We start from the raw sequence: 13,110 nt of genomic DNA, 5'->3' as shown, positions 1-13,110 counted from the left end.
AACTCTGGGGTCGGATGGATTTACCTCGGAATTTTATCAGACACACAGAGAAGACATAATACCCATTCTCCTTACAGTGTTCCAAAAAATAGAAGAAGAGGGAATACTCCCAAACTCATTCTATGAAGCCAACATCACCCTAATACCAAAACCAGGCAAAGACCCCACCAAAAAAGAAAATCACAGACCAATATCCCTGATGAATGTAGACGCAAAAATACTCAATAAAATATTAGCAAACAGAATTCAACAGTCTATCAAAAGGATCATACAGCATGACCAAGTGGGATTCATCCCAGGGATGCAAGGCTGGTACAACATTTGAAAATTCATCAACATCATCCACCACATCAACAAAAAGAAAGACAAAAACCACATGATCATCTCCATAGATGCTGAAAAAGCATTTGACAAAATACCAAATGATTTCACTCATCTGTGGAGTATAAGAACAAAGGAAAAACTGAAGGAACAAAACAGCAGCGGAATCACAGAACCCAAGAATGGACTAACAGGTACCAAAAGGAAAGGGACTGGGGAGGATGGGTGCGTAGGGAGGGATAAGGGGGGAGAAGAAGAAGGGGGTTATTAAGATTAGCATGCATAAGGGGGGTGGTGGGAGAACGGGGAGGGCTGTACAACACAGAGAAGACAAGTAATGATTCTACAACATTTTGCTATGCTGATGGACAGTGACTGTAAAGGAGTTTATAGTGGGGACCTGGTATAGGGGAGAGCATAGTAAACATAATATTCTTCATGTAAGTGTAGATTAAAGGAAAAAAAATGAAAGAAAGAAAAGGGGGATTACTCCCTGATAGGATAAAACTAACTGTAAATCAACGATTAATGCATGCTTTAAATATCCTTAATTTTGATCACTTAAAGGGTGTCAGATGATCACCTATGTAGGTGTACTTTTCTGATAACATTCCTTTCTCTTAAAAAAAAAAAGGAGTTCCTGTGTGGTGACCTCCAATGAGTTCTACACAATGGTATAAAGGGCATATCAAAGTGTGAGCAAAGGGTCTGTTTGTGTTTATACAGAGGATCAAAGCCTAATTTGGCTACCCAGAAAATGAACTAAGATACAATATGAAGAAGAACTTCCAACATCAGCACTCTCTGGAAGAGTCATACCAGAAGATGATCATCAAAAAACCTCAACAAAGATCCAGGCGATGCTGCAGTTGTAGCTGCATTCATCCCACCAGTTCCTGGACTTGCCATTGGAATGAAGAAGGAGATATCTAAGCTGGCCTGTGCATACAGTAAAACAACAAATTTGACTGGATCTGTACTGTTGGAACCCAACCAAGAATTAGGAGAAGTGCAAGTTGTAGCGCTCCGAAATCTTACGACTACAGACTATCTACTGTTAAAAGAACATATGGGATGTGAACAGTCCCCAAGAATGGGTTGTTTTAATTTGTCTGATTTCTCTCAGACTGTTCCAGTTCAGTTGGACAATATCCACCATATCATAGATAAGTTATCACAAATGCCTAGGCAGCCTAACTGGTTTTCTTGCCTTCACTGGAGATGGCTGGTAATTATAGGTCTGCTTTGGTTATGTAACTGTATTCCCATTATGTTAATATGTGTATGCAAATTAATTAGTAGTTTAAAACCTATACATGCTTAAGTTACTCTACAAGAAGATACGTCAAAGAAATAATTAATCTTCCCATGTTTTCTTCCATCTGCTACTCCTACAGCTATTCTTCTTCCTTCCTAATTACAACCCGTTAGTAGAATTCGTGCCTCATATCGAAAATTACTGAGTATCATAATTCTTCCAAGTGATAAAGATACCTCAAGATAAATACTGGGCATAAAAGCCACAGGGCATAAATCTGCAAAGAAGTAAAAAGCTAACCTTTTCAAACAATATTGCCTCTCTCTCACTTACCAACTTTACATTTCCCTGTATGGCCCCAGAAGATGACTGGTTAGCCAGAGACGGGTAAGATTCCTCAAGGGAGGAACAACCTAAGACAGGCACAGTCACAGGGGGGCCATCAGGTGAGAAATTGGGGATCAACAGAGGTGAGGCTTAGAACCTCACCCCCCCTGTTTTGAGAGAAATCTTCTGCATCTGTGGATGTTTTGTTGCCCTTGTCTAGCTTGGATTAACACTTAGTCTACAGGCACACACCTGATCATCTACATCTGCTCTCTTACAGCACTAAACTATGTTTTCTACCTTTATCTTGCATCTACCTACCACTTCAGCATTTTATTAAAAATAATAATAATAATAATAATAATAATGGAGAAATGTGGGATTCACATATAAATCAAGTATAAAAATCAAACAAATACTCATATTTGACCTGATTGTTTATAGTTCATAATGCATGATCAAAACCGAAAGTTTCTGTGATGAATTCCCTTGTACTGTTCACCATGTAGGAACTTATTCACTATGTAAAAATTTGTTCACCAGGTAAGAACTTGTTCGTTATGCATCAGAAGATTGGAGACTTAATGAGAATTAGGCTTGGGGTGGATTAATGATTGTGCATTGAGCATTGAGTCCCCTATACAGAATTTTATTGTTGTTAACAACCATCTTATCAATAAATATGAGAGATGCCCTCTCAAAAAAAAAAAAAACTGGGTAGAGGATCTGAACAGACACTTCCAATTCAAATGGCCAACAGGCACATGAAAAGATGCTCCACATCACTAATCATCAGAGATGCAAATTAAAACCACAATGAGATATCACCTCACACCAGTTAGGATGGCCAACATCCAGAAGACAAACAACAACAAATGTTCACGAGGATATGGAGAAAGGGAAATCCTCCTATGCTGCTTGTGGGAATGTAAATTAGTTCAACTATTGTTGAAAGCAGTATGGAGGTTTCTCAAAAAACTGAAATAGAAATACCATTTGACCCAGGAATTCCACTTCTAGGAATTTACCCTAAGAATGCGGCAGCCCAGTTTCAAAAAGACATATGCACCCCTATGTTTATTGCAGTACTATTTACAATAGCCAAGAAATAGAAGCAACCTAAATGTCCATCAGAAGATAAATGGATAAAGATGTGGTACATATACACAATGGAATATTATTCAGCCATAAGAAAAAAACAAATCCTACCATTTGCAACAACATGGATGGAACTAGAGGGTATCATGCTCAGTGAAATAAGCCAGGCAGAGAAAGACAAGTACCATATGATTTCACTCATCTGTGGAGTATAAGAACAAAGCAAAACCTGAAGGAACAAAACAGCAGCAGACTCACAGAACCTGAGAATGGACTAACAGTTACCAAAGGGAAAGGGACTGGGCAGCATGGGTGGGAAGGAAGGGATAAGGGTAAAAAAGGGAATTACAATTAGCTCACATAGTGGGGGGGTGGGCACGGAGAAGGCAGTACAGCACAGAGAAGACAAATAGTGATTCTGTAGCATCTTACTATGCTGATGGACAGTGACTATAATGGGGTATGCGGTGGGGACTTGATAATGGGGGGAATTAGTAACCACAATGTTGCTCATGTAAATGTATATTAATCATAACAAAATAAAACATTCCATTCTTAAGGGGACTTTAGTTCTTAAAGGAATTTAAGAAAATATATTTTGTATGTATGTTTGAAATGTTATATACTAAATGCCTGTACAAATGAAAGCAGCTTTCCTAAGGCCTATGCCAGTAAAAGAACTTTTCTTCAGTACTGAGAAGTCTGAATATTAATCTAATATTCATCATAAATTAGGCAGCATAAGCTCACTTAAAGTCCAAGTTTCATTGTTCCTGATTATAATTATACCAATTCAGTTTAGTAAAATTATGTACTTTGTATTGATTAATAAAAACAGAAACAAGAATTGTTACAATCATACTATTATCTGGCTTCAGAGTACTTACAAAATAGTCATCAAAGATCGTATAATTATAATATGCTCATAAAAATTGATGTTTCAAAATATCACAGAGTCTGTTTGGGAATAGGACATTTATTCTGCCAATCTCAATGCAGGTGGGAACTACCTTCTGTATGTCGTAGAAGAAAACCAAAGCTTAAAACAAAATCTCTTTTACCTTAAATACTACCACTCCATAATCATTTGAATTTTTATTATGGAATTGGAGAATAATAATTATTCATGTAATCAGAATTCTCTGTCTCCCCCACTAGTGTGAGTTTCATGAGTCAAGGACCCTGGCTATCTTGTTCAGAGCTTTAAAAGTCTTTGGTGCCTAGTGTGGTGTCTGATACATAATAGATGTGGAATAAGAGAATAATGCAAGACAAAGGGCATGGAGTTTGGAGTCAGAACCCCAGGAATCAGAAACAAACTCTGACTCTGCCATTTCACTCTCTACCTGGGTAGTCTTCCAGGTATTTCAAGCCTGGTGGCCAAGAACGTTTTCATGTAGACGTGAAACAGTTTCAAGCAGGTCAAAGAAAGTGGAAATTATTTGATTAGTCTTGCTAGATCCACGTCCCATGTCTCAGGGAATGTCTCATTCACCATTGTCATTCCAGAGACTGAAAAAATGTCTTGAGTGTAAGCAGGGGCTTACCCAACACTTATTATTGAATATTGGAATAGTAAACAAGTCTTTAAAATAAACACTAACCTATACCATCAATCTCTACCTAATATTTAAGAATTCTTATCCAAACCTTGTCAGGCCTCAACTCTCAGCAGAATTCTTTTAAAAAACATTTTCCATTTCTCCTCTAACCATACCATATTTTATTTCAAGGTCAATAAACCGTTGTTAGATCAAAATCCTTCTAATAGAAAATTTGAATGATAATGAAGTATGACCATCGAGTTACTATCAATAGGAAAAGGATTTTCAGTTTGGGATTTTAGTTTTGTTTCCTTATACATGGAAGGATGGTTCTCAACTGTCTTGAGAATGGTTGAATAAATGAATCACTTCTAACTGTACTGTATTCTATGATTTATTGAAGTATATGAATCATTAAAAACATAAAATTATGTAACCATTGATTTCACTACTTTCCAAGGCAAGTCGTTTGATTTCTTACAGCCTAGTTTCTGTATTAGTAAATGGGAGTAATTGTAGTGCCTATGTGTTGTAAAGAGTAAAAATTAAACACACTAAGGTTATTGGCCTATTAAATTCACAAAGATTAAAAGAAAAAGCCCAGTATTAACAATGTTATTCCAAAAGAGAACACAAATAATGTGTTGGTTATAGCTAATTCATCTTTAAGAAAAAATAAATTATAAAAATAATATAAACTCTAAAATGTGCATAGTCTTTGATATAGCAAACTCCATTCTCAGTGTTTACATTAATATAATTATTAGATACCTTAAATATCCAGTTATAGGAGATTAATAAAAATACAACATGTAAGTAGAATACAAATGTTTATATAAACATAATCACACAGAATAAATGTGACAAGGTATATTTCTGTGAGTGGTCGGACTATAGATGGCTTATTATATTTTCTTCTTTTTCTAGCTCTTTTTTCTAATTTTAGGTGACAGTTTTGCATTTCTATCAAACATTTTTTAGAAACAAATGGTTATATAAATACTCTGCTTCTAGCATTTATCCATCCTTGGTAAAAGTGATGATAACAGGACAGCAGTTTTCATTCTAAACAATATGTGCTAATTAGTTCATCATGATTAGGGTACCAGTAGAGTCAATATGCCCCTCTATTGATTTGTGTATTGTTATTGGTTTTAGAGTAAGATTTTTAAACAACATGAATGTTCATTTGAAGTTATTCTAAGGCACATTGGATGTATAGGCCATGTATAGTTAATTAATGTCAGTTAACTAATAATTTATTAGCAGTTAATGGACTAACTGGATTTTGCTTTTTCTCCTTTCTATGGTTTTTCATTTTCAAATGAGTTACTAGAAGATTAGTACATAGGTAATTTGCATTTTATTATAAAATATGTGAAGTGTTTCAACTTCTAACCAAGCTTTAATTTTGAAATTCTATTGCTTTCTCTATTGCCTTCTTTAATCCACATCTTCGCAACATAAATTAGATTCACCCCTCTCCTTTTAAAAAATCATTACATAGCTCCCTATATTGTATTTATGTGTCATTATGATTTGGAATCATGATTATACCTGACATTACTTAAGTTTTTCCTCCCCCACTAGACTCTGAGCAACCCAGGAAAAGGCATTGTGTTTATTTTTTATTTACTACTCTACAGCAATTACTCTAATACCCAACAAAACCATGGTTTCCTTTTATGTGGATGTAAATTTTAAAGGATGGGTAATTTCTTATTTGTAAGTTCTACCACAGTATAGATCCTTCTTTAGCTGGTATCTTATATATCTCAGAGATATCACAGCAGAAATGAGGGGAGTGAAGACTTGCTCAAAAAAGTTCGAGATATAAAGAAAGAAGGAAAAATGCTGATGTGAGAAAAGAAGGGAATGTGTGGAGGTCCCCAGACAGGTCACGACTCCTGACCAGCAAAGCTGCGAGAAAGCCACCAGACGGCACAGCCATGCGCATCATCTTCCCCTTGCCTCCAGGACCACACCCAGGGGAAGGGCGCGGGGGAGCACCGCAGGCAGCTGTCAGTGAACAACGAGAGGAATCTCTTACATAACAATGTTTCTGTTTCTTTTAATGTATTTATTTTTTCCACCCTCTTGCTGCCTTCTGCTGTGCCAGACAAGGATGCCCATGGTTATTTGGCACTACAAGTAAAGCAGCTAAAAGTGGCTTTTCAGTAGTGCACACAGAATAAATTAATCCAAAATCAAAAACAATCAGCCTAAGCCAAAAAGACAGGCATCTTTTAGGCATTATCATAAAAGCTAGGAAAGAGATAGAAAAGTGGGTGGAGAGTAGAAAGCCACAAAGCCCTGGAAGAAAAATAAAATAACAAACACAGTTAAATAACAATAGAAATCAGAGGCAAGGAAACTTTTTTTAAATTCAGTTTATAAAATCCAACCACCTGCATAATCCTATCTTTATCTAGTAGACTGTAAAAGTTGTAGGAAGCACTATGATCTTATTCAAAAACAGGTTTTTCAATAGACATTTCTATGGATTCATTCTAGTGAATAAACAGATCAATCAAGGCAGCTCAGAACAAAATAATAGTTTGGATACACACACCTACTCCTGCAATAACATTGTCTGCAGCACATGGATTCATTCAGGAGTTAATTTTTTCCCCAAAGTCTAAAACATATTTGTGTTCAGTGTGTATGTATACCAGAATATTTTATTCATCCAAGTTACTCTCCAATTAAGGCTCTATTTTCATCTATTTTTAAAGACAACAGTATACACTGAATAGCAAGCAAAGACTAAGATTAAAAGTGGTGCCAGGCATGACCAAGTTCTCATAGTTTATAACTGGTAAAGGACAATAAATTATTGCCACAATAGACTAAATTATTTGCCACCTGAGTAAGAGGTGGGGGGTGGCATCTCCACTGCAGATGGGAACATGAGAGCATGAAATGCAATCTTCATGATCTAGATAAAGCCAGGCTACTGAGTAAGTCATCCACGGCCCTATATGGACCTCCCATATATATCTTCTTATATATAATTCTTATACGTATCTTCTTCTAGACCACACTACTACACCAGCCCACACTACTCCACAAAAGGAATTTCAACATGGGATATAAAAAGAATGCTCTCAGTATTATTCCTAGAGAGAAATTTGGGTCATTCAGGATTTAATTTAGTTATACAATGCCTCCCTACCATTACTGGAGAAAAATAATAGTGCCTGCTACCTGACACACAAAAAGCTTACTGATAAGTATATTAGCTAACAATATAAATCACACTGGCATACTCTTAAAACTATATCAAAAGCTATAACAAATTATATATACTTGAATGGTTCCAAAATACTACCATAGAAGGTTATTACTTAAAGTTTTCATTTACTTGTAACGTTTCTAATAAACCCTGGAGAGGCTTTTTTTAATTTAATTTCTGATAGATGAAAGAAAAAATAAAACTGAGGTTTCAAATAAAGTCTGCCTTTTCAGAGAGGGCCTGTAGGTCAGCTAGAAAAGAGATAAGTCAGTAATGACTTATTGCCTTCAGAGGTTCAGCTGTATATCACCATAGGAATCTCTTAAAGTATTTAAATATTGAACCAAGAAAATGATGCTAGGTTAGACCTATCCCTGTTTTTCAGATTTAGGAATATAACAAATATTTAGATGTGTTTTGCTAAGTTAACAAGAAAACATAAAAGTAAACTGACTAAAAGAACTATAAATTGTAAAAAAAATATACATTGCCTACTATATTTGGAACAAGTAGAGTATATCTGTAATAGTTTTGGTTAAAGAATAATCCAAGATTTTAAAATGTTAGAAGTCTCAGTTTGTTGAAATTCTGAAGGCATAATTTGACCTGAATATTTTATGTAATTCTCCTAGAACTTTCATATAATGTCATATTTCTACCCATATTTTCTGTTTATTACAAAACAGATGAAACAAGAAATGAAGACCAAAGATTTTTCACCTACTGATTTTTTTTAGAAAAATCATTAGAAAATGTGAGATGGTGGAAAATAAAAATGGGAAAGTTTTAAGCTTCATTCTATAAAACAAGCTAAAAAATCCAGTATGATAGGAAATAAACAGTCTACACTATGTTATACAAGTGGCACATGTTTCATATGGTCCCCAAAACTGAAAATAGAGTCTTTAGCCACTTACTTCATTTGAATTATTTTCCAGTAAAGTCATTTCAAATTGCAAGATAGATTTTTTGAGCTTTAACCATCATCCTTTCTATTTTTTTCCCATAATCTCCCCTTTCCCTTGTAAATCCTCATTCATTCCACCCATGTCTCTGCCTTTTAAGTGCACAGAATGTTAGCAAGTAGCAAAGCCCACAAGACAGATTTTGGTTATTAAATTTTTAAAGAATCTAAAGCAACTGTAGTAATTAGTACTCAATAAACTACTTGCAACTAAATAAAATTCATCTAGGTATTATCCTATATAGAAAATATTGCCTAGGGCAACCTTTCATGATAGAAATGCTACAATCTCCACATCGCTACTAATTTTAATGCCAAATTTGTATTAGAAAAAGCATTATTCACATAAGGCAAGTTAAGGCTGAATTAAATCACAGTGTTTAATTTGCTTGTGGAGCAAAGATGAATTAAAAAAATCTATAAAACTAAATATGTGAAAATGATAAAAGGAAATCTCAGTAACTGGGCTGAAGATTTTTGTCTAATTAGCTGCAATACATAATTAAATTCTGTTTTACTAGCAACTGAAAAATATAGCTCTTTTAGAACTAATGAGAGAAGAGATGCATCAGGACAGGGAAACTTGTCATACATTTCAATCTTTTTCAGTATGTACTTATAATTAAATCAGGTAGAACTAGTATTAATAAAATATTTTAAAGAAATCTCACAACCGAATTGTGAGATAAGAAACATAGTATATAGTAACATAAAACAGACAGTAAGATTGTGACTATAATTACAGTATTTATGATTACTATTATCAATCATTCATTTACTTGTTTCCACCCTTATTTAATATTTTAATAGGTTCAATCAATTTTATTCTTATTATCAAAAAGCCTTCAGTACAGATGAATGTATGATAGAGAGAGACAAAACTTTACTATGAAAGCCATGTAAGCTCATTGGCTGCTCTGCTAAAAATATACAATAAAGGGACAAAAATGGAAGCACAGACCTGTTATTTGGCTATAAATAACCCAGGCAGGACCAATGGTGACTTGGACCAGGTGAATGAAATGGAGGTGGAACCAACAGCATTTGGTGATTTTATTTGTGGGGGGTTTTGTCCTAAGCAACTGAGGGGTGGAGTGGATTGGAAAGAATGCTAGTGGAGCACTTTTGTGGAGATTGACTAGGAGTTCAGCTGTGGACAACTTCAACAGACATGGGTAGGAAGTTGGATAAAAGAGTGTAGTTCAGGGAATAAGTCCATGATGAGTATGTATATTTGGGTGGTGTTATCATATATTTTTAGAGTCATAAAATTATTTGATATAACCAAAGGAGAAATATAGAGAGAAAAGGGAAGAAAAACAAGGATTGAACTCTAGCATATCCCAAAATTTAGTATATCATTTTGGTCGAATTGCTTTCAAGAAATGTCCTACCAAATTACACACAGGCCAGAATTACATGATAATGTCAGTCACTACAGCCTTTGCTAAGATTGGGCATTATCTTTGGCAATTTGACATGTTAAAAATGGTCTCTTGCTGTTTCAGTATTTATTCATTGTAAGTGAAAATAAGATTTTTTTTGTATGTTTATTAGTAATTTGTATTTCTGTCTTCTATAAATTATCTACTCAGTTCATTTTCTCCCCAAGTATTCTAATTCTCATTGATTTCCAAAATCACTTTATATATTAAGGTAATTTACCTTTAAAATTGTAATATTTGTCACAAATGCTTTATCTCATCTTCATTCTCATGGTGTTTTATCTGAGTGATTTTACATTTTCTAGCCAAATCTACTTAACAGTCACTTTGTTGTATATTCTATTGCTTTAATATGTGCAAAGATAAATATATTCACATATTTTCTTTTAGGGGTTTATGGTTTCTTATTTCTTACATTTAACTCTCAGTCCTTCATTTATATCATGTGGGAATAAATGTGATATTTATTTATTAATAAATATTAATTTATTAAATATTTTCTTAGAATTTTAGCTCATTTTACATACATAATTTATATAAATATGTAATTAAATAATATGTCAGTTCCATTTGTGATGTGTCCTTTAACATACATTCAGTTCTTATCTATAGTAAAGCCTAGTTCTGAAATATTTATTCCTACTCATTGTTTTAGCTACTAATTCTTCTGTCTATACTTCAATACTTTATTATTACATTTTAAAGTAACATATTACACTTTAAAGTAAAATATTATCTGTTTGTCACATAACTAAATAACTAAATGCCTAACAGGCATGTGGGTTGTTAGGATCTGTACTAAAAACAGAGGATTGGATGCCAATTTTTGTATTCTTCCTGTCCAGTATAGCATATGGTGTATAGTCTAAGACTGTATCTTTAAGTTCAGCCTTATTGGCTACACTTTTAATGGGATCTGCCAAATCCCCTTCCTAGACCCAGACCTTATCATATGTCTCTTTACTTATAGTGCTCTTACCACTAGTTCTTATGCATCTGGGTGGAGATTTTCTTAGCACACTGGAAGAAATCAATATAGACACAGAGAGTTTATTGCCACATTAAATTAAACTTTAGATATGTTCTATACATGCACAACAAAATTCTCATATTTACCACAGTTATTTAAATCTGCTTCTGTTATTAGTCAAAACTACTGTAAGGATTCCCCATTCATTTAGGAGTGACATCCATAATTTTTTCTTACTCAAAGCTAATTCATTTAATATTTTTACTTATTTAAAAATTATTTTATTTGAATTAAAATTGTATTTCACCTTCAGTATTAGCCTCCCCATCTTTTTCCCTTGTATTCCAGTTTCCACACTCTACTAAACAGAAGTACATTTATTTCTGTGAGCACAAATGATAAACAAACAAAACAAAGAAAAAGTAGTAAATAATAAGAACCCCCAGAAATCATTCCTTGCTTCATGGCATGTACACTTCCAGGCTGGTGTATTATACCCTCACAAGGCTTGCAGCTGAACAGGTCTGGGAAGGGAAGCTTGTGAGAATCTAGTCAGTTCCATTCTTGAACCAACCCAGCATCTGGGAATACAGAGAACGGGGACTCATACATATGGCACATACCAGACCTGTGGCACAGGCTCTGGGTCTGGCTCTTTTCTAATGTAATGTGCCATTATTCCATTATTTTACTCGTGTTTTCTGTCAGCTACCACATGACCCCATTGCATTTTTCTGGAAAGAAAAACTTCTGACTGAGATGGTGACTGACAAGGTGATCTCAGGCTCACCGAACGTGGACCTCAAAGGACAGCCTGCATTTCACGTCCTAAACACTGCCTGTTGCTTGCATCCCTGAGGAAGACTCTGTGCTGCCTTTGGGCACTCAGGCATACCCGAATCAAATTCCACAGCAATGTGGTTTGACCTTTTCCTCTCTGTGCTCATACATTCCACTTCAAGTGGCTGTTTAAGTAGAAAATTAATACTGCATCTTGTAAAATATTGAAAGAGGAACAATTTTCACTCTCATGATTCCTCTACATAACTGCCCTAGTATCTCATCTACACTCTTTCTGAAGGCTTCTCTCCCTCAGCTACTCCACTCCACGTCTATTCCCTAAATGCTTCCTCAACCTTCTCCTCCTGACAACACTACCAACTTGCTCTGGCATAAAACTACCTGCTGAATCATGTAATTCTTCTGAGTGGACATCCCCTTTGCTCATTTGTTCTTTCCCTTTAACACTGAAAGGTGACTGCTGAGTAGATCTTGAAGAAAACCTACAAGTCAGTCTCATATGTTAAAAGAACAAATCAAATTTGTGAGAAATGGCAAGGAAGGTGATGTGCTGTCTGATTATTATAGGTCAAAATCAGTGCCTAAAACTAATAGTGTCCACTGATGCTTATAAAGGAAAATCATTCAAGTTTGGTTTTCTTTAAAACTTGTGCACAAGCCCTATTTGTCATTCCCTATATTTGATGTGAAACACCCAGGTGTAGGAAGTGAGAATTTATTAATTTTTTTGTGTTTGCTTATTTATTTATTGTGAAAAGGTCTTTGGGTCCTTCTTTGCCCCTAATATGACATAGACAGGAAAATTTTAAAGAGATTCCATGAAAACACAAGCAAAAATTAGAGATGTCAGATGAATGGGGAGGATGGTATCCAATTCATATATTTTTGAAAGGAAAAGAGGAAAATAAAGAATTATAAGTCGCTTTATAAACATGTGAAGGAGTTGGGGAGAGACTTAAGTGGAGGATAGCATAGAAGAAATATAATTTCTTAGCCCACAGTGAAGAAAGTTTCCTGCTATATTTTAAATGGCAAAAAGTCAAAGGAGAAATCAAGAATAAAATCTAACACCAGAAATGGCAGCACTGCTAAGAATTTTAGAGGAATGCAGCAAATTACTCTGAGTGGCAATGAGAGCATTTTAGAG

The 13,110-nt window shown here is 34.8% G+C and overlaps 1 protein-coding gene across 1 annotated transcript in view; it reads right to left on the bottom strand.

Moving 5' to 3' along the window:
• Window positions 1-13,110, bottom strand: part of KCNH5 (potassium voltage-gated channel subfamily H member 5) — a 320,361-nt gene that overhangs the window by 103,040 nt on the left and 204,211 nt on the right. The gene's annotated exons all lie outside the window — the stretch shown is intronic.

This window comes from Manis javanica, chromosome 8 (genome assembly GCF_040802235.1).
Source record: "Manis javanica isolate MJ-LG chromosome 8, MJ_LKY, whole genome shotgun sequence".
Taxonomy (NCBI): domain Eukaryota; kingdom Metazoa; phylum Chordata; class Mammalia; order Pholidota; family Manidae; genus Manis; species Manis javanica.
This window is presented reverse-complemented; position numbering and strand designations above follow the sequence as displayed.